We start from the raw sequence: 27,266 nt of genomic DNA, 5'->3' as shown, positions 1-27,266 counted from the left end.
CAATTTTCTTGTGGCCTGTCTTGAAATATTTTCCTTCATTTGTTATACCAAGATAAAAGACTTTAATAAGATTAAATGCCGGACATTAAAGAAGAAAAATGTGTCCAAGAGACAAGAACAACTTTTTTCATAGCTATATGTTTACTTTTGTGTAGAAAAGTCAACTTCAGCTGCTAAATAGCTCTCCTAAATAGCTCTCCTGTCATGTGATATAAAATGAGTAATACGTATATTTTCTCATGAACTAATAATGAACTGAACAGTCCTTGTTAGTTTTTTTCTGATACTTTTTTTAGAAGTTGTTCTTTATATATATATATATATATATATGTGAGATTTATATGCATGCAATCATCAGCAATCAATGTAAAAATCTATTGAGCCATAAATTCCAATATACTTCCAATATGTTAAAGCTTAATGCCAGCAAGAAGATTGTTTGCTGTTAAGTGTCTGAAAAGCAAGACTGTAAGGCAAAATGTCTTCCAGAAGAGGACTTACAGACTGGAAGGCAAAATGCCAACATGAAAAACAAGTCTACACTGGTTCATAACATAGTTCCCTTCTATGTCATTCCAACTCCCACTCCTCCTCGCTGGTGTGTTAACATCTCTCCAGAAGGGAATACAATCTTAAAATCCATCATAAAACTGCTGTTAGACAAATATCTGCATTTGGCAGATATTTGATCACATTCCATTAGTACCATGTCAATCACCCTTAGAGTTCCAGTGTTAAAGCATCACATGCAGACAATCAAGATAAGTACAAACATGCAAGAAAGCTCAGGACCTTTGTAATGGAGCAGATTTCAGACTGAATATTTGTACAAAGTATGAAAACAAGGCCACTTAGAATTCTGGACAATATTTCCGTATAAATTGAGTAAAAAATAATGGAGTTAGTTCTAGAAAACAGCTAGAATGTCTCAGCTTATTTCTGCAGTAACACAATCTTCCACACTACTGTTTCCCCTTTCTTCTCTCTCCCCCTGCCCTGGAGAGGTCCTGGGACTTTTTATCACACAAAGCAATCAAGGACCAGTAAGGCCCACTTTGGGTCTCCATTTAAAATGAAGATGTGTGTGGAGACATGTACTGAACAGGGAGCTAAGGTCATTTTTCCTGGACTGTAGATTAACTGGCAGCATTGCCACCAGGAGCATCTGACAAAGGTCATCACAGCAGGCCATGAGGTAGTCGTGGGAGGGGTTTTACCCACTGACCTTATCCTTGTGGGACACACCTGTGGGACTGGAGATACTTATACTGGCATATATGGAAAGAAACAGTTACACAAAGCAGCAGCAAAATGGATTTGTCAGAGGCTTTTTGACTGTGCTAGATGCCTGAAAAGCCGCTGCCTACAGCAGCAGCAGCTGCCAAGAGACAGACTGGAGTGCATATGATAGTCTAAGAATAGCAGCAGCTTTTGTTTTCCTTCCAAATCCCCCACCCCAACTCCACCACTTACCCTTCTCCTTCACCCCCTAGACAGGAGCTCCCCAACCCAAACATGGTGGCAGAATTTAAGTGTTGCTTCCAGTGATGAAAGCCTTTGAACTGATCTGCTGGTAAGGCAGATTTGTGGGGGACTGCCTAGCAAATACAAGCCAAATGATGCTATCTATTTTATTGCATTTGACAAACTTAACATGAAAGCTAAAAAAAATATTTTTGAGGGGATTGCAATAGTATTACCATGCTGAGTTTTGGTTGGGATATGACATTTTAAATTGTAAAAGGGTTCTAAACACTATAAAATTGTGGTAATGATGGAAACAATGAAGACTGCAATAATATACCAATTCTCTATGGAATTATTTCTTAAATGGTCTCAGAGTTCAGCCATACTGACCCTTCTTGTGTAAGTCATTCCAGGAAGAGCACCTATAAAGTATTTGACTTTCTGATGTCCATTTCAAATTTATTTTTATTTTGTGATAGACTGAGCTTGTGTCTGTTCAGATCAAAATAGAAAACAGAGCAGGTTTTACCTACATATAGACTTACACATCTGACAGCTTAATCCTCTATAGCTCTGGGTTTGTTTTTCTTTGTTTGTTTGTTTGTTTAGTTGATTGGTTTTTGTGTTTTGTTGTTGTAATTTTTTGTTTTAATTTGTTTTGTGTGTGTGCATGTGTATGTGTGTGTTTCGTTTTGTTTGAATTTTGTTTGTTTGTTTCTTTGAATTGGCTTACTTGGAGGTCTGAAAATATATATAATATACGATAAATATATATATATATATAACCTATATATAGTATATAGATAAGCTATTGAGAATCAGGAAAGAATCTTCTAAAATTGTAATGGGAAGCATTTTTTAAGACATTTTTTTCTGAACCGACAAAAACTAAATGTTTATTATTTTTTCCTCCTTTAAAAATGTATCCAAATGCATACATTTCTATTGTATGTTCCTATATGTTGAGTATCACTGATTGTACAAGAGTTAAAATGACGGTATTGTTTTATCTTTGCATAAACCAAAATGATAATTTCTTTCACTTTATTTTATGTAAAATAGAAAAGGAATTAAAAATAATATTCAAAGATGTTATAGTTGCAAATTTTAACATCAGTAGTTGAAAAAGATGGTTATTTTTTCTCAATCACCTTTAACTTACACCTGTCATATATGTATGCAGTGTCACCTGTCAAGTCTCTCTATAAGTGAGAACATACCTGCAGCCTCCTAAGAACTTTGCTTCAATAAATTTATGAAATGAAACCAGAAGAGTCAGGAAGCCACTGGGAAGCAGGAAGCAATGGAAGGAGGCCATTACCTCATCTTCTGAAGTTTAACACAGGGCCAGTGTTGACCTGAAATGGGTGGCTGTGGCTGAGGCAAAAGGTTTCCTGACTCAGTGTCCCTCCAGTTTTCATTAGACTTTGTCTCCTTTGTGAATTGCATGTTATATTCTAAGAGCTGATTCTCTAAAGAAGGATGTGTCCTGCAAAGTGAGCACATCTTACATTGTCACTGGTTTATTTTGGATATACATGTGGGTGTGAAAGCAAACCTCTTACAGACAGCACCTTTGTCTGTTATGGGACACAAATTCTCCTAGAAAGAGGTCTCAAGTGACAGTGCAGTTAGAAGCTTTGGTTCTTCATATGACATACATGTTTCCTGAATCTGCTCGTTGCATGAAGAAAAATTATACTGACATGCTGAAAAAAAAAATGAATCACAATTCAGATACTAGTATAATTCTTAAAAATACAGAACAATGAGATATACGAGATTCCATGATGTTCCAGAATATGTTTCCATCTTTCTAGTCTTTAGAGAAGAAACACAGCTCCTAGTAAACAGATCCCAACTTCTCCTATGAATAGATGCAGAGCTCCAGAACTAAACTAGTGGTTGGTTTTAGCAGACATATTTTATCATCCACAGTTCATCTCTTCCCCTAGGCTATAGCTTTTACAATTTTTGTCTGACACCTGCTTCTAACTTCATCATTTAGTATCCAGCATTTTTCCCATGTAAACATATACTCTGTTTATTTTTCCAAACTTTAGGTTTTGTTTGTTTGTTTGTTTGTTTTGGTTGGTTTTGATTTTTTTTTTTTCCAGCTGAACTAAGAAATGTCGAGCAAATAATTTTCTCCTTCCCTCCAGTTCTCTTCTCTGGGCTAGAAATGGAAGCAGAAATCAGGTCTTACTATAAACTCCTACCCCAGATTTAGATCATAGATTCATAGAACAGTTTGGATTGGAAGGGACTTTAAAGAACAGCTAGTTCTAACACCTCTGCCAAGGTCAGAGACACCTCCCACTACACCAGGTTGCTCAAAGCCCCATCCGATTTGGTCTAGAACAATTCCAGGGATGGGGCATCCACAGATCTTAAGCAATCAGTGTCTCACCACCCTCTGAGTAAATAATTTCTTCTTTATATCTAATTTAAATCTACCCTCTCTTAGTTTAAAGCCATTCCCCTTGTCCTATCATTACGCTCCCTGACAAAGAGTTCCTCTCCAGCTTTCCTGTAGGACTGCTTTTAGGTACTGGAAGGCCTCTATGAGGTCCCCCCAGAGCCTTCTCTTCTCAGGACTGAACAACCCTATCTCAGCCTGTCTTCATAAGATAGGTGTTCTAGCCCTCTAATCATTCTCATGGACCTCCTCTGGAATTGCTCCAAGAGGTCCACATCCTTCCCAGGGTGTTGAAGGTCCTGGTGCCAAACACAGTACTACAGATGGATTCTCTAATCACCTCCCTTGACCTGCAAGCTACATTTATTTTGATGCTGACAGGCCACCCAGCTCAGCTCCATCCATTATGGTTTAACAGTCTAAGTAAGCCTTTTTGGATTACTGATGACTAAGACCACCAATGAAGAAAGAAAGAGCTTTTAAATCTTTTGTTTGTTCAATGCAAAGCCTAGCACTCAGCTAACTTATGGGCTACCTTTATTATGAGGTCATTTGCACACCCCAGCTGACAATTCTCCTTTCATCTGGGTGTCACTTTTCTCCAAGAAGGATAGGATGTTGCCACTTCTGAGTAGAGCTTCCATCCCATAAATGTTTTATGTTCTCACAGGACTCTTTTTTTTTTTTTTTTTTTTCCCCCACGTGCTGCAGACTAGGTGCCAGAAATATGGTATTGAAGGTAGAACTTATTCTCATGAGAACCTTGTATTCTCTAATTTGATTGCAGTCTTGGATGAAGTTTAGTGTGGGGATAAAACTATTCAGAGATTTGTATACATTTTTCTTCTTGGGCTTAGGAAGACTGGAGTTTGAAAGGCTGCCGTACAGCTTCCCACCATTGCTGACATGTCAGAAACAGCTGTAAAATCTCTTAATGAAAAAATGAATTGACTGCTCTCTAAAGCTCAAACGGATATCCTTTGACCATTGCTTCCATGTCACCAGTAACCATAACTGATTTTTTCTTTTTGTTAGAGTAGTTTTTTCTATTCTTTCCTCACCTGTATCTAACATGGAACACAATCCAGAGTTTTCCTAAGAAGCTTCCAGTCTAGCCATTTTTCTATAAAATCTGGCTGTAATTTATTTATTCCTCTCCGAAGGCCTCATTTCCTCTCTTTTCCCACTACTGCATTGTGCAAAAGATGATGTAACAAGTCTATTCTTAACCTCAGCTATGTCTGTGACACAGTTCTTTTTTTATGCTAGGGGATTTAGCTACGTATGTGTGATTTTTCCAGACAGAAGTCTATTTCTTTTCCTTCTTCTGCCCCTCAGTATTTTCTCAGTAATTAGGAATGTGACCTAAATGCCTTTTTTTTTTCTTGTCCTTGCTGAACAGTTGTCACATTAAATTATTTGCTATTAGATAGATACTACAGTAAGCCTCAGGAGCTCACTGAAAAATCCATAGTGCATGTGTTGTGTACAAACGCAGTTTGTTCTGTAGCGAGCAGGAATAGATGGGGGAGACAAAGGACAAAGATGGAGAGAAAAGGCAGCAAAATGAGCCCAGTGATGGTATGCCATCAGCTTCATTAGCCCAGAGTTACTCCTTTTCCTTATTCACTATATAAATGTTTTCATTAGAAGGGGAATTAGCTACTAAGAAAAGGGAAAATCAGACAAAGCAAAGGCAAGGTAAAGCAAAACAAGGCAAGGAAGAGTGCCATCCATTCTTCAAATGTATGTTGGGGAACTCATCCCAGGGAATCTGATAAGATTATACAGATGTCAAATTTCAGAATAGGTACATCAGTGACTTAAAATAAATAAATAAATAAATAAATAAATAAATATATTTAAAAAAAAAAAAAAGTGTCTTACTGGTAACAGAAATTGTTTAAGGAATGATAAGGTCTGCAAAGGAGCTATGAAGTAGCCATAATAAGTATCCATGTTAGTAAATCAAGTCTCACACAGTTCTTGACTTAGAGTCTGTGCACCAGTCTAGGCTCTAGATCTTGCCTTTATACTTCTCCACCAAAATTAACAAAAACAAATCATCAACTGACTTTACAAAAGTGCATAGCAAATGTCAACATGTTCATAGGCTAAGTTCAAACCAGTGTTTCCCTTTTTCTTTCTTCTCCAAGGTACTCTCCAAACACCAGAGCACTCCCCTGGAATGTGAACACCCCTGAGCATCTGAGCAGAAGAGCAGAGCTTCTGTCCCCCAAGCCACTCAGAGCCCTCACTGCAAGCAACACCTTTCTCAGATACAGATATGCTCAAGGAAAGCACAGAAGGGCATATGTACTTTCTAGCATATGAATGGTTCCACTAAAATCAGTGGTGTTTAAAGTTAATCATAGTCTAAAGTGGTATTGCTGGATCAAAAGTTAAGCCAAGGATTTGTCAGTTCAAATATGTAAGCTAATCTCCACTACCTCAGTATCTCAGGAAATAAGAAATGATTTATCTGCAAAGACAATGATCACACAAAGTCAAATTTAAAATATAGACAAGAGAGTGTAAAAAAGCAATCCACTGAAGAATGTTCACCACATAAAATTGAAGACAAGTTTTGAATGCATCTATGAACACAGACATCATTTTATTTTATTTTTTCTTAAGCACAATGCAAAATTCACTGCAGTTTTATAAAATGACTGTAATTTGTAGAGTGAAATACTGTTTTGGCTAGTTTAACTGTTGGTTTCAAAACCAATTTCATAACCAAGTCAAATAGAAGTTTTCTGCAACTACATGTAAATGAGTCAATTCATAACTTAAAAATAAATAAATAAATAAAGCGACAATGGCAGCTTAGCAATCAGAAGTGATTCCCACACTAAACATTATATTCCCAACTATGTTTCTATTATGTGTCTATTCAAAAAGAAATATACATAGAATCCAAAACAACATGGTTATGCTTTTGCCACAAGCTATCCAACTAATAAAAATCTACAAACAAAACAATACAAAAAACAAAAACAGGGCATGGGACTGAAGAAGGAACAGGGAAACACATTTTCTATTTTACATATGCGTCTGAAGACAACATTCTTCAGGATTAAGCCACCTTTTCTGTTAGGTTTTCAGTGCATGAATCCTCCTTTCTGGAGGATTTTCTCCACAATTTTTTAGGGGTTGAGGTGAAGCTGACTGGTCTGCAGTTACTGATATCTCCTTCTCTGTGGATGATTCATCCCTCTTGGAAGATGGGTGCAATATTTGTTTGTCTTGCCTTGTGCAGTGACAATGGACATCAGCCTTGCAGTGGCCTCTGCCAGTTCACCATGCTGCACCCCACCTGGTTCCATGGACTGAAGATACACCAAGCACTCTCCCTCTTTGCCACAGGGAAAACCTAAGAATATCTACACTGTCATTCATTCCTGTAGCAGTGTTACATTTCAGTGGCAGAGTAAACTTTGTTTTAAGTAACACATCTTCCTTTCTGAAGGTATCTTCCATATGATTCCTTCCCTTTGTCCACTATGTATCTTCTCTGTCTCCTAATGTGTCTTTGGACAATAGAAATTTTCCTGATCATCCTGTCAAAGGAGCTAGTTTGTTTCGGTTGTGATATTGAATATCACCTTCAGTGTCAGTAATTGAAAATCTATTCAAAGCATAATATATCTCACAATGGGGATTTCTCAAGTGTCATTCATTGCTAGACAATCTCTTATTTTGAATGCTATATTCTATCCTATTCAAATTAGTATCATAGCAGATAAGCATAATATTTTAATCCTCTAAATAATACTTTGCCTATTCATTTAAGAAAGTATTTTTACTTCATTTCAGAATTAAACAAACAAACAAACAAACAAACAAACAAGTAGTTTGGTATGTAAAAGCAAGCAAAAAATCTTCTTTAGTTAACCAATAGATAAATTAAATAGAATGTTTTATTACAGAAAATCATGGTGAAAAACTATCAGTAACTCAGTAGAAAAATTATTCCCAAAGAGGTAATAAATATCACAGAAAATAAATCAAGCTCTTCTCTCTTTTCTCATTTCCTTTACATCATACATGGATTTCACATGCTATTGCATACACCACCTGCATGAAAAAAAAAAAAAACCTGTATGAAAAATTAAATTAAACTAATTACACCTTATGCAGTAATAACACTAGACTTCTCTTACCAGTACTCCATTAAAAAAAAAAAATAATAATAATAATTAAACAAAACAAAACAAATAAATAAAATAAAATAAATAAAATAAAATAAATCTTCTTTGCAGACAACTGGATCCAGACCACAAACGCATTTTTGTTTGTGTCCATGATTATGTCAAACTGTCCATTCTGAAAGAGTGAAGACAGCTTACTAAAACAATTATGTAGGTCTTACGATACCTTTTTATCTTTTCTCCTTCCCTCTTCTAATTTTTAAACTCAAATCAAGCTAGTTCAGAGGAAAAAAAAAAATAAAAGGGCTTACATTTCTGCTGAGTCTATAGGCTGTGGTTAGATATTTGAATTCAGGTTTGGGTGCACAGTTAAGGTGAAATCCTGACTGTAAAGAGCTAAACTGTTATTTTAAATTTCTTTACATATCTTATGCAACAATAAGTACATTCTGTGCCTTAAAAATGTTGTTATTTCATGACTCAGTGATGATAAACTTCATTTTCTTATGTCTACATGTCTGTTGAACCTGCCAAGCTGCAGGGGTCATTCATATTGGACAATATTCCAGGATGAACTAATAGTCTCATGTAAATTTTATACTCAAAGCAGTTTTGTTGTTTTAAACTCTCTGTACTTTCTAAGGTAGAAAAACTGAGCTTTTACAAGTCTGTCAGTTTAGGAGCTCTCTACAGTACACTTTTTGGATTATATGTCTGATATCTACCAAGTCATCTTCAAAATTTGAAAATGAACTCTGTTATCCCCAGGGTTAGAAACTATGTAGGAAGCTGATGGAGTAGCCCTCTGGTATTTTCAGAAATCGCTTCTGTTTCTTGAGTAATAGAAATAAAAAGGCAGTATGTACTACAAATAAAAAGATGTTCTATGTGAGTGGAGAGAGAAATGTGTAGTTTGGGTAAGGTGCTATTAATAGTCATAAAAAGATCACTCTACAAATCTGATGATCCTTTACTCTGCAGCAAAGGGCAGCCAGAAAGATTTTGCAGTCACCTAAGAAGAGCAGTATAATAAGATTGTATTTAAATTCATGTACATTAAGCTATGTACATGAAATCTGTGACCTTATAATCCTCTAAGTATAGGAAGAAGTCATCCTTCTTTATCATCTTTGTAGCAATGTTAAGCTTATAGACAGTCACCATGAAGAGTGGCATGAAGATACCCATGTGTAAGAAGGACTACAGAACAGGCAGAACTGCAAAATGACAAGATGAATCATATTTCATGACTATTGGGAATTCTCATCTAATTTTCATTTAGAGAAAGGGAATGGCAAAAAGAGCTGGAGGAGGTCTGGTAAAGAGGAAGTAACAGTTCGCATCAATGATGCTGAAGCCACAGAGGAGTCCAAACACTGTACAATGAAATTTTATGGACTGCAGTTCTGGTTAATGAAATTAAAGAAGGTACCTTTCTGTTACAGGCTTAATCTTACATGCACGTTGCAATCTGCTTCTTCAGCCACTGTTGAGATGGAGTAGGAAGAAAACTAGTGTTGCCAAGAGTGACTTCAGCTCAAGGGGTCTTTGTTGGACAAGTTGAGTAGCCAAGAGTAAAGAGCATGATGTAACTCAGTATTTTGACACAATTCCTACTGGCAGAGATGTGGCAATGATTTGCATAAAAATAAATAAATAAATAAATAATAATAATAAAGAAGATGCCAGTGATTTTAATCTAGTTAGATTTCTGTTACGAGAACAGAACACAACACTTGCCTATTAATAGCACACATGAACCTTGAAGCAGTCGGTTTTACCAAATATGAAGCAACTTATGATAACTGACAAAGCACATGTGTTTAATGCGGAGTCTTTTAATAAAAAACAGGAATTGTTCATGAATATCCTATTGGGTACCCCATAAACCACAATTCCAAAGACATGAAAAAAAAGATTATTTTGGGTAGGAGTCCAACCTAGTAAAAAAGAGATGTCAAAGCTCTGCTGGAACAGAAGGAAAGTTAATATTAAGAGGAATGGATTACAGGTACATGTCCATCTAGATGACTGGCAAAAATATGAATCACAATGCAGAAATGGCCAACAGACATTTATGTGTTGTATGTGGAGAGAAGCATAAGGATGTATGTATCCCAGATGCTGTTTCTGCTGTAATAGCAAGTTTACCATGTGTAGCAATGAAAGATATAAAGGAACATCTGTTGAAATTAAACATTTGCAAATCAACAGGCCCAGATAACTGACACCCAAGAGCCCTAAGAAAACCATCTGGGAGCTTTCAGAACAACTCATGTGATATTTAACAAGTCCTGGGAAACTGAAGAAATTCCAAGTGATTGGATAACTACAAATGTGGTTCCAACATTTAAACAGGATAAAATGAAGAATCCTGCGAAGTACAAATAAGTTAGGAAAGCTAAAAAAAATAAATTTAAAGAGATTTATATATATATATATATATATATATATATATATATATATATATAAAAGACAAAAGCTGGATTTTAAATAAGTCAACCTTGTTCACAGACAAAAGTTTTGTAACAAATAATGTGTGGTCTATATTGACAGCAATACAAATCTGGTTTCCAACAGCAATAGCACTGATACAGTATATTTGGAAGATAGCACATTCCGATTTTTACATTCGGTATTTGATTATTACTATATGACATTTTCAATATTGTAATATATACTAATAGCACAGCAAAAATAAATAACTTGAAAGCTATATTTTTGAAAGATCTCAACATACAAATTTACAAAGCCAATATATGAATGAGATAGGATTTACTAATGAGAAAACTTCTTGAGCTATTGCTAGCAAGTATATTTATTATATTATATACTATATAATATATATAATATATTTCTATATAATATATTATATATATTATATAGAAATAAATCATATAACATATTATATATAATATATAATATATTATATATTATATTATATATTATATTTATATATATAATATATTATATATATTATATATATATTATATAATATATTATATAATATATATATATATTATATATATTATATAGAAAGAAAAATGCATGAAAGTAAGCAATTAGGACAAGTAACTGACACAAAGCATTCTAGTTTTCTGAAATTGTTAGAATTCAACCAGACATGTTCAATGCAACTTAACAAAAAGTATTAGTTCTGGGAACACACCATGTGAACTATGCAGCAGGGTGAATTGCTTTCAGAATAGAGAGCAATGCCAAATAGAAGATGGATGCATGGGACTGTCTCAGGGAAAACTGCTCAGTTCACCTAGTTGAAACAAATTAGTATGGAAAGAGTTTATTGGTTTGCTAATAACACATAACTAATCAGTTATCAGTGAACTATATTTTTGATATCAGTACCAGCCATACAGCATTAACCATCAGACCCTTCTGTGGAGATGTGGGTGCTCCAACTGTGCCTGCACTCCACTAAGGAAGGTTGTGGGCACACAGACCCAACTGCACCACAAGGTGGGGTGCCTTCCTGCCATCCCCACACTGTGGGCCACTGGCAGGCTACTTTTGCACCTCATGGGAGAGCTTCTGGTCCTGTCCCAGGCAGGGCTGGTTATGACGTGGGGTGATAACTGGAAGTGCCTAACCAGTGTCACTGCTCCTCCTGCTCCAAGGCTTCTCCCCCAACCCCACTATGGACTTTCTTGCTTACCTTATACATCTTCTCAAACTGATGCCTACATTGTTTCCAAAGCCGCTTTGTAGGATATTGTTGAACTGGTTTATTTTCATCTTGCTCTTTAACATGATCAGTATGTGGAAAACACTCAGTTTTGGGTGCCCCTTCACACACTGTTACACTCCCATCCTTACTTAACCAGGCATTGTTAGCTGTCCATTTTCTCCAGGATTTTGCTGGAGATTTCAACACTGCCATAAAAATGCTCTTGAATTATAGAAGACCTTTTGCTGTGTGTGCTTGAGGCAGCCTGACAGCAGGTGTGGGATTAAACACTGGGAGGGTGATCCAAGGATGGCCTTTGGTTAGGATTCTTGAGGCACAATAAGATTAATGTTTTAAAAGACAGGGTTTGTTTCCTGCCTCAATCAGGTGAAGTCAGAGCTGAGATGGTGGGTTAGGACAGCCCTTTTGTTACCTTAGAACACAATGTTTTGGGCTTTATAGCCCAATGATACTTATTCCTAAATCTTTAATTTCAGAAGGTTAGCAGTAATTGCATAAGATGACAAAAATGAGGTCAATTTTGATCAGACAGTTTTATCTTTCTCTGCAGCATCAGGCATTGATCACAGAGTGCTAAGCTTATAACCGAAAGCATCGGCATTGTGAGAAAGGCAGATCAGTGCTCAGCTGTGCACACAGAAGCCTCCCTGGTGCCTGATTAAAATATGCTGAACAAAATTTATACTGGTCACTGGCTCTCTCTTTTGGAAGGAGGGGGTTTGGTTGGTTGGTTGGTTGATGTTTGTTTATGTTTGAATGTGTTTGCTTGTTTCCCAGAAAAAATAAGCTTTTCCGTCCTTCTGTAACCTGACTTGCAGTTCAGTGATCATCTGCAATCTCATATCTGACTTGCTTATGCCATTTATATAGGCCTCAACTATTTTGTCACTACTTTGTCATTGAGGAAAGATTATTCTCCTCTGTTTTCTGTTATGGTTTTCAGAAGTTTTTCACAGACAGTGGTTCATTTGGGTGACATTAACAGGTCTATAAAACACAGATTAAATTCAGGAAATTCTGGATTCCTTTTGATACCATTTTTGGTGAAAAACAACAACAACAACAACAACAACAACAACAACAACAACAACAACAAAAAAAAAAAAAAAAAAAAAAAAAACAAGAATATATCAATCAGTCTTAAAATCAGAAAAGAATTTAAAAGCTCCATGAAAAAGTAGGCAATGTTTCTGAGGTCAAAAAATAAAAAAAGCTGGGAAGCTTGGAATCTAAATCAGAAAAAAAAAAATTTCTCGGTTTCACTAGTAAGAGCACAGATGGCCAGAGTGCTACTTTGTAAGGAAAACTTTGCCAGAAAAAATAATGATAAAATACTGTTTACACTATGATAGCATTTTTCTTTCAGGTCTGTGACAGCATGTCCTCATTTGAGATTTAACCAATGACCCATTAGTTGCAAGTTTTGCAACAGTCTCAAAGTCATTAGATATAAATGGCACTATTATTTATTAACTCTTTAATATTATTTTTTATGTAAGTAACAAGGGTGGGCCAGGGAAATACCTAGAAGAAACCATAGATCTCGTCAGCTATAAGACTGTAGAACTTTGTGATGACTTAGGGGAATTATAGTAAATAGCAGACAACAAAGAACAAGATGTGCTGACTGAACAGCAAGACAAACCTAATGTATGAAATGAGAAAAAGAAATAATAAAATAAAGAAAATGGAACAAATGTGTTTTTACAAGTCATTAAGCACCGATGGAATGAATTTGTACAAAATTCTGAAATTTCGTCTTAATATTTTAGTTGAGTTTAAATATTTATTATCTTACAATGTTTATTTTAAATATTTCTCTGGAGAAAAAAAAATAAAACACCTTATATGAATAGTAATTTTGTATTAGTGAAATTAGTTAAATTGATTAAATGGATAAAATGTTGATAATAGATTAAATTGATTAAATTGATAAATTAGTTAAATTAGTTAAATTGATGCTATTGTATATGTAGTCTATAGGAGCCTAGCAGTGTGAGAATATTTAATCTTAGCAAACAGAGATTCAGAGACATAGTTGAAACATTTCGTGTAAGAAGTACTGTATATTGAATTCCCCATGTTACATCCTAAAAATACAGATGAGCAGCCTATATGGCATTTCTTCCTATTGACCCACAGTTCACTGTAAAACACTGAGATTTTTCCTTTTCTTGTTCTGAATTCATGTTTAAAAGACATCTTACTATCTTTTGCTCAACCAATCATCAATATGCCATCACTTTATTAATTGCATTATAAATTCACTTTTAGTTCATATGATTTGATATTTAATTCGCTTTTTCTCATTATTTGAAGATAAAGATGATTGGAAGACTGAAGCACCTCTCCTATAAAGAAAGGCTGAGAGAGCTGGGAATGTTCAGCCTAAAGAAGAGAAGACTCAGGGGTGACTTCATTGCAGCTTTACAGTGCTTAAAAGGGACTCATGAAAAAGATGGAAAGCAACTCTTCGCTCAATCAGATAATGACAGGACAAGGGGGGATGGTTTTAAACTCAAATTGGGTAGATTCAGATTGGAGGTTAAGAGGAAACTCTTCACTCGGAGGGTGGTGAGGCACTTGAACAGGTTGCCCAGAGAGGTATGAGGATGCCCCATCCCTGGAGATGTTCAAGACCAGGTTAGATGTGGCCGTGAGCAACCTGATCTAGTGGGTGATGTCCCTGCCTATGGCAGGGGGGGCTGGAACTAGATGATCTTTAAGGTCCCTTCCAACCTGAGACATTCTATGATTCTATGATTCTGTGATTCTTAACCAAAGTAAATTTTCATAGTTTTGTTCTTGTAGAATAAAATGGAAAAGCTTTTGGTCTTCAAAGTTTTTCCCTATTTTAATTTTAATAACTCTGTTAGTTATGATATAATCACTGAATCACAGAATCACAGAATCACAGAACTGTAGGGATTGGAAGGGACCTTGAAAGATCATCAGATCCAACCCCACTGCCATAGCAGGTTCCTCAAATCAGGCTGTCCAGGTAGGCGTCCAGACAGGCCTTGAATATCTCCAGACAAGGAGACTCCACAACCTCCCTGGGCAGCATGTTCCAATGCTCCGTCACCCTCACCATGAAGTTCTTTTGCATGTCAGTGTGGAACTTCCTGTGCTCTAACTTACAGCCATCGCCCCTTGTCCTATCCCCACAAACTACTGAGAAGAGGTTGGCTACATCCTTCTGTCCCTCACCCCTCAGATATTTATATTCACTGAGGAGACCCCCTCTCAGTCTTCTCTTCTCCAGGCTGAACAGACCCAGGTCTCTCAGCCTTTCTTCATAGGGAAGATGCTCCAAGCCCCATATCATCTTTGTGTCCCTCTGCTGGACTCTTTCCAGGAGATCCCTGTCTTTCTTGTACCAGGGAGCCCTGAACTGGACACAGTACTCCAGGTGAGGCCTGACCAGGGCTGAGTAGAGGGGGAGGATCACCTCCCTTGACCTGCTGGCCACACTCCTTTTAATGAACGCCAGGATCCCATTAGCCCTCTTGGCCACAAGGGCACAGTGCTGGCTCATGGTCAACCTGTTGTCCACCAGGACCCCCAGGTCCTTTTCGTCAGAGCTCCTCTCCAGCAGGTTGTCCCCCAGCCTGTAGTGATACTTCGGGTTGTTCCTTCCCAGGTGCAGGACTCTACACTTGCTCTTATTAAATCTCATTTGGCTTCCTCCTGCCCATCTCTCCAGCCACTCCAGATCTTTCTGAATGGCAGCACAGCCTTCTGGTATGTCAGTCACTCCTCCCAGCTTTGTGTCATCAGCGTACCTGCTGAGGGCAGACACTATTCCCTCATCAAGGTCGTTGATGAAGATGTTGAACAAGACCGGACCCAGCACCAACCCCTGGGGAACACCGCTAGTCACAGGCCTCCAGCCAGACTCTGCTCCTCCAATCACCACCCTCTGAGCTCGGCCAGCCAGCCAGTTCTCAACCCACCTTGCTGTCCATGCCTCTATCCCACACTTTCTCAGCTTTGCTAGTAGGATATCATGGGAGACAGTATCGAAAGCCTTGCTAAAGTCAAGGTAGATGACATCCACCGCTCTCCCCCCATCTACCCAGCTGGTGATATCATCATAGAAGGCAACGAGGTTGGTTGAGCATGACTTCCCCTTGGTGAATCCATGCTGACTACTCCTCATAACCTTCTTCTCTTCCAATTGCTTTGAGATGGCACCCAGAACAAGCTGCTCCAATACCTTTCCAGGGACAGAGGTGACACTGACTGGCCTGTAGTTTCCCGGATCCTCCTTCCTGCCCTTCTTGAAGACCGGAGTGACATTGGCTATCCTCCAGTCTTCAGGCACTTCACCCGTTCTCCAGGACCTTTCAAAAATGATAGAGAGCGGTTCGGCGATCACATCTGCCAGCTCCCTTAGCACATGCAGATGCATCCCATTGGGACCCATGGATTTGTATGCGTTGAGCCCGCTCAGATGCTCCCAAACCACTCTCACGTCCACCAGGGGGGAGCCCTCCATTTCCTAGACCCTTTGTCCTATTGCCAGGGGCGAGGAGTCCCAGGGGAGTGTCCTTGAAGTAAAGGCTGAAGCAAAGAAAGCATTTAGTTTCTCTGCCTTCTCAGCATCTCCCGTGACCAGGACACCCCCATTATTCAGCAAGGGACCCACATTATCCCTAGTCTTCCTCTTGCTGTTTACATACTTGAAAACACCCTTCTTATTATCCTTTATCTCTTTAGCAAGCCTCATCGCTAGGTGGGCTTTAGCCTTCCACGTCGCATCCCTGCAGGCCCTGACAACACATCTATACTCCTCCCAAGAGGACAGGCCATTTTTCCACATTTCATAGACCTTCCTCTTCCTTTTGATCTTATTGATGAGCTCCTTGCTCATCCATGTGGGTTTCCTGCCCCCCTTCGCCAATTTCCTATTGCTCGAGATGCACCGATCCTGAGCATGGAAGTGCTGCTTAAATGTAGCCCAGCTCTCACAAGCACCCGTGACTTCTAGCAACCTGTCCCATGAGATACTCCCAAGTAGGTCCTGGAAGAGGTCAAAGTTGGCTCTTCGAAAGTCCAGGGTAGCAATCCTGCTTTTAGCCTTACTTCCTTTGCCTAGTTCCATGTGGAACTCCACCATCTCATGGTTGCTGCATCCCAAGCTGCCCCCAACCTTCACATCCCTAACAAGGCCATCCCTGTTGGTAAGAACGAGGCCCAGGAGCACACCCCACCTCATCGGCTCCTCCAACACCTGTGTTAGAAAATTGTCCTCAACGCATTGTAGGAACCATTTGGACTGCTCATGCCTGGCCGAGTTGCTTACCCAGCAGATGTCTGGGTAATTGAAGTCCCCCATGAGGACCAGCACTCGTGACCGTGAGACTACTAGCAGCTGCCCGTAGAAGGCCTCATTGACTTCCTCCTCCTGATCTGGAAATCTGTAGTAGACCCCCACCACCATGTCTCCCATACCAGCCCACCCCTTAATTCTTACCCACAAGCTCTCCACTTGTCCTTCACCCTGCCCCAGCTGGAGCTGCGTACACTCTACTCCCTCACATAAAGGGCAATTATAGCCCTTACAAAACAAAAACACCATTATAATCTCCAAGCAGCCCATAAAAAGGTATAAAAAAAAATCTCCCTGAAAAAAAATGTACTGGTTGATAATACTGATAGTTTTTGAAAACCTTTCTCTGCAATGCAGAGAGGAAAGAGGAAACCTAGGGGCTTCCTCTTGTCTTGCTTGTCAGCAAGACAAGACCTTGTCTTGATGATCTGGAGTCTCCACACTGAGTGGGGCATATAGTTGATATTCACATCAGTAAATCTTAGGGATGTTGATGGTAGGCTTCTGGCATCCATTCTGCCTGTCCAGATTATCTCACAGCCACTTGATAACTATTTCATCTGTTTTTCCTGCTCTGTAATGCACTCTGTTTCAATTTAGGTAGCTACAATACTACAATTCAAATTAACCAAAGCCAACCAAATTCAGCAGCAACCCTGAGCTTCTGCTCTTCATGATCTGAAAAGACTTTCAATACATAGCTCATGTTGAGGACATGGGTGAGGCTCAGACCCTGGGTCACTGCTTGGGTCACTCATACCCAGTAGAACTTGGCAATCAAACCATTCTTGACCAAAACCCTAAGAAAAGTCAGGGTTGTATGGGCAGCAACATTTCACCTTCCCACCCAGGTATTGGTTGCAATCTTCTGTCAGGGAGAGAATTATTCCAGGCAGGATTACATCATCCTGTAGAAATGAGATGACCAGGAATAGGTCCAAAACATCTGGCTATTCTCAACAATATCCCCAAGGTCATAAAAGAGCTCACTCACTGTAGCAGGGCAATAGGCAGGCTATGCCTTGTCTGACACACGGCACATATGGCTGCATAAATCACAAGGATACTCAGTCATACTCTAAGTCTCTGTTAATCATCATGAAAGATTCATTACACCATAATAGGTTACATTGTCTGAGTACTTGACACCTGATTCTAGAACTGGGGTGATTTCAACACCAGCAATACACCTTTGTTTCGATATAAACCCCTTCAACTACATGTACACTTCACTTATAAGTGCTTAGTTAAAATATTCCTGGCAGACACCTGTTTAACCAATCCTTAACAGTCCCTAACAATGTAGACAAGTATTACATAACTTTCTTTAGGCAATCTATCTTGGCATTTCACTGTCTTTAGAAAGTTTTTCCTAATGTCTAGCCGAAGTTTCCTTTGCTGTAATTTAAGCCAATTACTTCTTACACTATCCACTACTGATATACTCCCTTCAGCTGTGCAGTAGCTTTTAAACATTTGAAGATTTTTATCATGTCTCACATCAGTCTTCCCTTCTGTAGACCAAACTATAATATTTACATCTTTTCTTATCCATTATATTTTCTAGGATCTTACTATTCTCTGTGCTTTTCTCCTACAAAGTGATGTACACATTTCTTAAAGTAATTCTTCCCTAACTGGAGGCAGTTCTTCAGCTAAAGTGGTATTAATGAAATTCTTTATATGAAGAATTTCAGAAATTCAGTTCACCAGAAATTCTTCACATGTTTTACAGAAGGCGTGACTCTACTGAGTCCAGTATTTGGCTTGCCTTCCTTGCTACATACTGTGATGCTATTGACTCATGTCTAGCTATGATCCACTACAACCTTAGGACTTTCTCAGCAGAATTAATAAGTAGCCAGTTGTTTCCCATTCTGTGTTTATGTAGTTGACAATTCCTGGCTAAATATAAAGATCTTCACCTGTCTTTACTCAACCACACCCTTCTTGTCTCTTATCTCTCCTTCAAAGTGCCAAGGTTCTGGTTAAATCCTAATCTCGTCCTCTATGGTGCTGTTCCAGCTTGCTGTTGTCTGCAAATGTAATAGAGTTGTACTGAGATGAACTACACATGGGTGCAAAGAACTCATGTATATCTGGCTACAGATATATTGACCTCTAGCAGCATGAGAACTGGAGAGGAAATGTCAGACAAGTGAGGGGAGTTTCAGAAGAAAGGCTAAAAGCGAGATTGCTGCCAAGCCCTTTCCACAAGAGAGCAAAAGTGGAATTGCTGGAGGGTGTTTGTTCACACAGGTGCGATAATCTTAGAGATGATAGCTAATATTCAAAAATGACAGAACATTCTTTTCTTCATTAGACTTTGCAACATTAGATGAAGAATTTTGGGAAATGAATAGCATGCTTCAAAATTAGGAAAAAAGTATAGAGAGACTTCGATAGGACATTTTCTGAAATTATACCTCTGTGACACTTCATGTGAATTCACTGGTTCCTGCCACAAAGTTCAAGACAGTCAATACAGTACAGTATACCTGGTAAGAGGTTCTGCTTAATGTAGACCCTTCGGTGAACTTTGAGTTCTATTCAGATGACCTCCTACAGGTACAAGAGTGAAGTACACAGTTGGACTTTAAATTCAAGAGAGTATCAGCTGAGAACTAGGTTTGTCAGACCTTCCAGAATGAAAAGTTTTCCAATGGCTGAAATAGAGGGCTCAGGAGTTCTGTTTTAAGCCCCTGCAGGAAAGGACATTTAAAAGCTTTATAAGCTTCATATTGACTTAATTTCTAAGAAAATTCTCAGTTCATCAGACTATTCTTCAGCATAGACTGTGAAGAAGCTGGAGGTAGGGTAGAGTCTCCATCTCCACTGCAGAAACTGTCACTGCAGAGTCATGGCAGAGTTGATATTTTTGACACAAATACTGGCCCAGACCCTCCACTTACTTAAATCCTGTGACCATACAATAGCCATAAGCATCAAAGGGAAAATATGGATTGGTTTCTTTAATTACTGATGCTGGCTCCTTTCCAAGGCATCACTGAAAGTTTCTGTCCCAAGGCAAATTACATTTAGTCTCCATCAGTAAATATCTGTGCCAAATGGGACAGTGTTTTGAAATAGTAGGAAGTCAACAGGAAACTTTTGTTTACATAGAAGAGTTCTAGATAGATAAAATATGGCCTACCTATACATGTTTATGTGCAATGCATGTTGTGTTTCCACTCTTTGTTTATAATTCTATGACTGATTTCAATTAATGTTGTCAACCTGAAGACAATTTATTCAGGTTTATGTAGAGTTTTATGTTGCTTGGCAAATTTTTTTCTTTTTTTCCTTTTTTTTTTTTTTTTATAATTTACCTTGAAATAGGCTCTGTGAAACTTGATGTTTTTAGAAAGATACAAAAGCAGACAAGATATATCCATTTTTCTAAGAATATTACAACCCAAAGGAAATGCCAAAACCTTAAACAATATGTTTTTCTTTATGAGTTCATATAGACCAGAGTTTGCTTGTTTTTCTGTTACTATTTTTTTCTGGGGCTAAAACACACTATTTACTAGCTGTATTCCTCTTTCTAGATCATGTCAATTTCAGTGAGAGATTTATTCAGCAAGGTTAAACTTGTATAATTCACAAGTTAGATCTAGCAATCTAAAACATTTTAATTTTTCCAGCTCAAATTCACTGCATAGGTGCTATCTTAAAAATAAATAAATAAATAAATAAATAAATAAATATAATCTGTGTTACATATTATACTAGTGTATTTTCATCTACTACTTGAGTTCAAGATTAGCCAAGTTCCCCGTGAAATTTCACTATAAATGTTCAACTTTCTTTAGTATTGGTACTGGTAACTATGGACAACAGTAATGGATCTCATGAACAACAGAGGTGTTTTGTGTTGTAATTTATTTATTTATTTATTTATTTTGTTTGTTTTCATCAGTAATAAATAAATTAAAAGAAAGCAATCCCTGAACCAACTGCAGAAGAACTCCACTATGATCTCTACCCTGCTTATTTCTTTCTCAGGCAACACATCTCTTCTTATTTTGGTTTTGGCTGAGACAGAATTGATTTTCTTCATAGAGGCTCACACAATGTTGTATTTTGGAGTTTTGATGAAAACAGTAGTGATAACTGTTTTTAGTTGTTGATTAGTGCTTACACAGAGGAAAGGGTTTTTCTACTCCTCATGCTGCCCTGCCAGCAAGGAGCTGGTGGTGTACCAGGACCTGAGAGGGGACCAAGCCATGACAGCTGGCCCAAGCTGGCCAAAGGGATGTCCCACACCAGGTGGCATCATGCTCGGGAATAAAACTGGGGTAAAGAAGGAGGAGAGGGGGACGTTTGGAGTGATGGTGTGCATCTTCCCAAGAAACTGTTACACATGATGAGCACTGATTTTCTGGGAGTGGCTGAACTTGCTGCAGGAGTAGCAAATTAATTTCTTGCTTTTCTTTGCTTGCAAGTGCAATTTTTGTTTTACTTAGTAAACTGTCTTTATAACAATCCATGAGTTCTCACACTTTTACCTTTCTAATTCTTTCCCCCATCCCATCTGGGCAGAATGAGAGAGAACAGCTGTGTGGTGCTGAGCAGCCTGCTGGGTTAAATCACAACACTCCTTGAGGCGCTTCTTGTCAAACTCTGGCCAAGTGCCCATAGTCTTCTTTGTGGAACTGTATTATGTCTGTTAATGATCTCCAGATAGATTAGATTCATTGTGGGGTTTTGTTTGTTTGCTTGTTTTGTTAATGGTTTCTGTTGCTGGTTTGGTTTAGTTTGCTTTGGTTTGGTTTGGTTTTGTCTTGAATGTTTTTAGTCCTCTCAAAGAAGTTTTTCAATTAGTTTCACATGAATCCATAAGGCTTTATAACTTCTTTTTCAGTGGTCATCATGCCTTTCACTGTCATTCCTTTAAAAATATATTCTAGAACACAAAACAAAGTTTCTCTTTCTTACATATAGATATCTTGCAGCAATTTTAGGGCTTCCATTATCTATCTCACATTTCCTTTACCCTCGGCAGGCTTTCATGAACCTTCCCAATTTCTTTTCTATGACCCAAATTTTCTTGAACTCCTTTCAGTCTCTTACCTTCCACATTAAGACATATGTCTATACTTTCATCGCTTCCTCTTTATTCATATCTTTCCAAACAGTTTTCTCAGGCATGGATACAGATATTCCTTATATTTGAAAAGATCCTATTGAAATGCTGTTGATGTCAGTCATACTTCCCATAGGCAAGTTCTCACTGTCAAGACACAGGCTGTAAAGAATGATGATACTGCAGCAAAAGCTCTGCAGAAAGTAAAAGGAACCATTTTACATGAAGAAGGTTTCATGAGGTTTGAAATAATAAATCTGAGATCATGTGAGATATAGAAAACTCTCAACTGAATCTCATAAGACATGTAATAAAATCATAAAAATTGGCAACACTCTTGATCCACCTCATAAACTCTATATAAATATAAACAGATGTAGATAGTGTAATTGAATTGATTGGGAAGTTTATTACCCCAGGAGTCATTCTGAGAATCAAAATCAGACACAGATCCATTGAAATCTAATTGATTTGTAAATCAACTCAAAAATACTATAAAGCCTTTGCACTCTGAAGGTTACTCATCATACTTTCCTATACTGATAATATTTTTCTATCCCCCCTTGTAATCATATGAAATATTCATTTTACCAATGATAAAGAGAAAATTGAAGCTGGGATAGGACAAAGTCCTTTTTAATACACCAGTGGAAATTTCCCTAAAAAAAAAAAAAAAAAAAAAGGAAATAAAATTGTTCTTTAATTAGTTTGTTACAGAAATTTTAAATGTAACTCAGAAAAATCAGTGGTTGAAAGTCCAGAGCTTTTTCAGGAAAGAGATATCAAAGGAATAACTAGAATGGAAGAAAAACAGGAAATCAGAGATATGCTGTTGAGGACACTGGAAATGTTTTCTGAAGCTATTGTGAGAATATCTTCACTGCTATCTGGACACCATACATTTTAGGAACATAAAGACAAGCTATTATAACAGTCTACAATGTCAAATGTTTGGAACATTCTTTTATTTAACTACCCTAGCAGTTCGGTCTTCTAAAGTCAAATTTTATTGAATAAAAAAATGATTTTTATATACTTACATCTTTCATATGTTTTTTGAGATTTTTTTTTTTTTAATTTATTGCTAACATGTTGAGTACAATGGCGAACATGAGTCCTGTCCTCAGTTTGGCTGAACTCTAGCAGACAAATGACAAACGTAAAAAGAAGCTCACTGTTCAATGGGATACCTTTAAAGCTTAAAGTAAAGATTCAAGACAAATGCACAAAATCAAGAACTGGCAGATGTGTTGAGCCTCAGTCAGGTTTATTCCATACAAAAAGATTTGGGCAAGGCTGTCTATTTAGGGAAGTTGGAAGGAGATCTAGAAAGCATTTCAGTTGTCCAAGAACAAGTTCATTGCCTAAATTCAATTGAAAGTCCATCTTTTGGGTGATCTTTTAATCATCTTTTAGTCCAGCTACAACTACATTAGAGACCTTGCATAACACTGGTCTAAGGCTAGACCAGTTTCTAGCCTTATCTAGTTATCATGTGTTATCACCTTTTGCAATGTAATAAACTCTTTCCCCAACATAAAACTGCTATCCAGAAAGACATTATCATAACTTTGTCTCTCTTGCACCCTAATATGTGAGATGTGTTTATATCATACTTCTGTGAGATTAGCTGAAAAACCTATGATAAGATTCCAACCTTCAGACAGCATGGAAGTCTGCTCTTCATTTAAGATCTAATTTCTGCATATGCGATCTAGTTTGCCTAAAATATAAAACAATAAATCATGCTAGAAAAGCAATCACTTTCCATACCTCTTGTTGAAGCTGGATCCATCGACAGTCAAAACCACAGTGGCAATGGGTACTTAACTTATTAGTGTAATGTCTCAAGAACTTTGCTGGAAAGGCAGAGAAGTGCAGTTCCAGTCATTGTTCTCTTCAGTGTTTCTGTTTCTTATCCAGTGATGATCTGAAGTAAAATGCACAAACAGTTCTGGGCACATGGCCCAGGAACCAAGCTTTTCCAAAAGCAAGCTGAGTTCTCTAACTACTACATTTCAGAGCCAGTTTGTTCTCTTGCATTCCTGGAACCAGAACCCATCATCACTCAGACTGAGGATTGCTTGCCGTGAAAAATGTTAGGTGATAGGTGCATTTTCTTCAGCTAAAGCAGGCCTAATAGACAGGTCTCCCACTTCCTGACCAAGCACTCGAATTGTCAGACCAGTGTCTAAAACCTTTTAATTAAACATTGGGATCTGGGCATCTAAATCCTGTAAGTGCCTTGACCTGTAGCTTTGCTAAGATGTCAAAATTCATATAAAAAGTGAGTTTCAGGTACACCTGTCTATGGATTTGGAAGTGGGATAGGGTCTGACTTGGACATCATAACATATACAGCAAGAATTAAGGGGCCAATTTCCTCAAGTATAGGAATTAGGCCCCTCAATAATGACAGTTAACAGAAGAAAAATTACCACACCTAGGTACACTTTTTTTCCAGGATTTTCTGTATATCACTATAACCACCAGTCTTCATGCTTTAACAATGCCACCTTGGAAAATCAACATGTGTCTTCTTCACAAGCTTTCCTCAGTAAATATTTTGCTGGAGATAAACAACAAGACCGGTCTTGACAAAGCAACATAACCACAGAAGAAATGAAAATTAATGTTTATTCTCTTGAAATCAATGTCATTTTCAGTTTATGTGGCAGCCAGGTACAATGGTAATGCCTTTGAACATAAAAGGTGATGCATAACTAGTTTTTACCATATTCAGATGCAAATTCATGTATTACAGTAAATCATGGAACTTCACAGATGCATCTATTTTATGAACTATGTTATCATTAATCACTAAACATGTGTTATGAATAAAAAAATAAATAAATAAATAATTGTAATAGTCAATTGGAATCTTCTTTTAACCAGACTTTTCTTCCATTTTGCCCACAATTCATTTTCTTCTTGTGCACTGCAAGTCTCTGACCCTAGGAGAATTTTGTTGTGCCTGTGGCTGTGCGGTTGCCGTACCTAAGCAAATAATAAAAAAAAAAAAAAACGTATAAAATTTTTCCTGGATCCATACCGACAACTTATCTTTTGAGAATGCCTGGAAATTGTAATTAAGAGTAATTTTTTCATCGCTGTTTCAAATAAAAAGCCTGCTGGAGACCAAATTTGCTTCCTTCCAGTAACACTAAAAGAAGGAATGATTAAAAAAGAAAAAAAAAAAAAAAGAAGATATAATGTATAATGAAAGCCATCGTGTAAACTGAACCAAAGGAAAATACTGAGGCTGGGAATTAATTAATGAAGCTATTTGTATCAATCTGTCAGAAGGAAATGAGAGGCAGATAGTGGACATGAAGAAACTGAGGAGGCATCAAAACTATTAGTGAGAGTGTAGCCTTGAAAGAACATAGGAGTGCGAGAAAGGAGTTTCTTAGGTAGAGCTCAAAATAGAATGTTAGGAATGTGAAAGCAGCACAGAGAAATTCCCCTAGGTGTTTTATTCCTACTATGTTCTGGAAAATAGAGTTTTGTGTATGGGATTTGGTAAATTATCATATGAAAGAAATAATACTTACTAAAATTTTCTGAACAGAAATAAAAAACAAAACCCCAGATATTGACCAATTTCTCAGGCCAAGTAAATTTCATGTTAATTTAATTCTTAGGATTAAATTTCCATTTCTAATTCCATAACCAAGTGTGATAGTCCAATCCCAAAATAATATTTTGACTAGTTGCATGACTCCTGTCATTGTCCTTCTGCCATTGTTCAAAAGCTGAAGTGGTGCCGGAGTGCTCTTCTCGTCTTTGCTTCAGCTCTGAGGGATAATACAAGAAACACAGTTTTGAACTCTATGGCTGCATGCAACTGAAGTGAAAGATGACAAAAGGCAACTTCTACAAAGGAAGTAGTTACAGAAATGGTGTCTCTGCATATCTAGTATTAAAACAGGAAAGGACTTGTGGAAACATTTCCACTTAAAGTTTTTGATTTAAGAAAATGAAATTAAGAATTCTTTCTGTTCTAGAATAATATGAAGAGTTTAAGCCCTGTTTCCATGAAATTCATGAAGCTCCTATAATTCAAATGTTCAAGAACAAACAGTCAGTCAGTGACTAACAAGACTCAGAATTTGGAATTCATCCTGTCTGTGAAAAAGCTTCAACCTCTCCTAGGCAAGAGTTACCCACACAAAGATGGGAGTACTTTGCATCCATCAATATAAACACATTTGGAGCTTTTCCAATAAGAAATTTTTGGAGAATCCCAGCGAATTCAAATTTCACACTGTGCCAGTGATAATTGCTTTTACCTACAGTTTGCATTCAATTTACAGCAATTTCTTGCAGCTCATATTTTACTAATTAGTGTGTGAGATGTCATTCTTGTAAAAGGCTGTCAAAAACCTTATTAAAGATCACCCAATTGTATTCACTTCTTCCATTCCCACCTTTCTTAGATGCCACATAACTGGCATCTAACTGGCAAAGTCAAAGGATCATTACTTTGGAGTGGCTTGTTACAATAGAGCTATATGAGTGTTTTCTCTCAGTCTTGTTATATTATGTGCATTGTATGTGTCAATATTCACAAGACATCTGCACCAACACCTTTCCAGATAATGATGTTTAAAAATGCATATTGACTAAATTCAACAAGAACAAGAACAGGACCCTAGGAGAGTTATCACCTACACCAGTCATCATCATTACCAGACTTATTACTTGGTACAGATAATTGTGCTTTGTGTAATTAAACAATATAATAGCATCACGGATACAGTTTTCTTGTAGACCATTCTTCTATAAGCCATTCTTCTAAAAAGAAAAAAGAAGAAAAAAAAAAAATTTTTGAGAAAGGTGTAAGTTTCTTATGAAATTCAATTCCAATGTTTGTTCTAAGAGCTCTTGCCCATTTCGTTATCTCTATTTATTAATTAGTAACAGCTATTAAAAAGAGCATGTTAGGCTGAGGGCCCCTATGACTTGGAGTACTGTGGTGCAATACAATAATGGAAGAAGGTCTGGGGGAGAAAATAGTAATTTTGGCTTGTGTTTAACTTGGTCGTAATATGCCCATGGTATGGTGATATTTCATACTTCATTGGTAATTAGAA

General features: G+C 37.4%; 2 long non-coding RNA genes across 4 annotated transcripts in view; one reads left to right on the top strand and one right to left on the bottom strand.

Annotated features, from left to right (window-relative positions):
- The window catches only part of LOC137854577 (uncharacterized), an 86,501-nt gene extending 78,361 nt beyond the window's left edge, over positions 1-8,140 (top strand). The window contains exon 6 of the long non-coding RNA XR_011095254.1: positions 6,043-8,140. This is a non-coding gene — a long non-coding RNA (uncharacterized lncRNA). The remainder of the gene's footprint in view (positions 1-6,042) is intronic.
- A 12,194-nt stretch (positions 8,141-20,334) lies between these two features.
- Positions 20,335-27,266, bottom strand: part of LOC137854573 (uncharacterized) — a 57,720-nt gene continuing 50,788 nt past the window's right edge. The window contains exon 4 of one of the 3 annotated variants that reach the window (XR_011095247.1): positions 20,335-22,364. This is a non-coding gene — a long non-coding RNA (uncharacterized lncRNA). The other 2 variants (XR_011095243.1, XR_011095242.1) reach the window with 2 other exon arrangements.

The sequence above is a fragment of the Anas acuta genome, chromosome 3 (genome assembly GCF_963932015.1).
Source record: "Anas acuta chromosome 3, bAnaAcu1.1, whole genome shotgun sequence".
NCBI classification, from domain to species: Eukaryota; Metazoa; Chordata; class Aves; order Anseriformes; family Anatidae; genus Anas; species Anas acuta.
This window is presented reverse-complemented; position numbering and strand designations above follow the sequence as displayed.